Source organism: Chlorocebus sabaeus, chromosome 20, assembly GCF_047675955.1.
Source record: "Chlorocebus sabaeus isolate Y175 chromosome 20, mChlSab1.0.hap1, whole genome shotgun sequence".
Lineage (NCBI taxonomy): Eukaryota > Metazoa > Chordata > Mammalia > Primates > Cercopithecidae > Chlorocebus > Chlorocebus sabaeus.
This window is the reverse complement of record NC_132923.1, coordinates 108,735,542-108,737,296: the sequence shown is the minus strand read 5'-3', so window position 1 is coordinate 108,737,296 and position 1,755 is coordinate 108,735,542. Positions and strand designations below refer to the sequence as shown.

General features: G+C 43.6%; 1 pseudogene; it reads right to left on the bottom strand.

Annotated features, from left to right (window-relative positions):
- Window positions 1–289: 289 nt before the first annotated feature.
- On the bottom strand, window positions 290–744 carry LOC119626103 (dynein light chain 1, cytoplasmic-like; annotated as a pseudogene).
- Window positions 745–1,755: the final 1,011 nt, after the last annotated feature.

Below are 1,755 nucleotides of genomic sequence, written 5' to 3'. Positions count from 1 at the left end.
TTCTATATATTCAAGTATCAGTTCTTCTCTTTTTTTTCTTTGAGTATATGCAGTGTTTAAAGTTTTATTCTCTCAGCAGTGCATGGTGTCTCATGCCTGTAATCTTAGCACTTTGGGAGGTCAAGACAGAAGGATTGCTTGAGCCCAGGAATTTGAGGCCAGCCTGGGCGACGTAGTGAAAACCCGTCTCTATTATACAAAATAAATAAATGTATATATTTAATTAAAATAAATTAATAAAAAGTTTTCTCTCCACATTATCTCAATTTCCTACAAGTTTCTTTCTTTCTTTTTTTTTTAATTTTGCTAAGTGTTTTATAACCACAACAAACTGGTACAGAGAATGCCCTGTACAAAACACAATAAAAGTTCAAAGACGTAGGTGTTCCCTTGGCAAGCCTGAAAATTTCAGTCTCTGGTATTTGGAATTTAGGGTGCAGTCCTTGTTTTTGGATGGATACTGGGTGTGTGGCACAGTCCATGCTTTTAACCAGATTTGAACAGAAGAATGGCCATTTGGCCCAGGTAAAAGTAGATGAAGTATTTGGTTTCGTGTGTCACATGTTCCTTCCCACGACGCAATGCCAGATGGGATTTTACTTCTTGTCAAATTCTTTCCTGATATGAGCCGCAGTGTCCTTCTCTATGTTACATTTCTCCAGCGCCTGAGTATCACACTCCACCGAGTCCTGTTGTCTCTTCTGACATGTCTGCATTTTTGATCACAGCCTTTCGGTCACACATGGTTACCGTGGGGAAGGGGCCTGGCTGCCTGCAACGGTCTCCTAGGGGAGGTGCTAGTATCGCTGAGGGCCGGCTGGAGCTGCCGTCGCTATGGTATCTTGGCCCATCTCACGAGTTTCTTTCTTTTGTTTGTTTTGGTCTCTACCTTTTCTCTTAGAGGAAAGCCTTGTGTTTGGTAAACCTTGGCATCCTGCCCATGAATAAAAGTTGGGGACTAAAAGCTGATTGGAAGTTCTGTGCATGAAGATGGGAGACACCAGCCATGAGGTCATTTGTCTACGAGCCAGTGTCCCTTAGGTCACTGATCATGAAGAGCTATTTTGGGGGAGATCCCAGTGCCATTATATTTAGATCTTTCATACTTGGCTTCATTTTCCCCAAAGAAGAAGAGTCATTTGCCCAGCATTCTGGGAGCAGAGTGTAGGAAAAACCAACCAAATCGTAATTCCCCTTTTTTGAAATAGGGCCATTAACTGTGCCTTATTCCATAGACTGTCTGTTTTACTCTCTCAAGAGAATGAACCTCTGTGCTTCTGCTGAGAGGCTGCAGTGGCGGAAGTAAACTAGGTCTTCCACCAGTCCTTGTGATTTCAGCTGCATTTCACCCCTATTTCCAGGGTTATCAAAGGTATGTTAATTCCTTAGTATATCAGACTACTTCTTCACTTTCTCATTTCTGGCCGAGATGCAGCATTCTTGGGCCTGCCAGGCTTATTCTACTCATCTTTTTTTCTACCTGGAACATTCTATTGCATTTACTGCCCCTATCATTACAAATATGGCCCACTGCAACCTCGACCTCCTGGGCTCAAGTGATCCTCCCACCCCAGCTTCCCATGTGGCTGGGACCACAGGCACTCGCCACCAAACCCAGGTAAATAAAAAATTTTTTTGAAGAGATGGGATCTCACTTTGTTACCTAGGCTGGTCTCAAACTCTTGGGCTCAAGCAATCCTCCCACCTCAGCCTCCCAAATTGTTGGGATTATAGGCATGAGCCACCTGCCGGCTG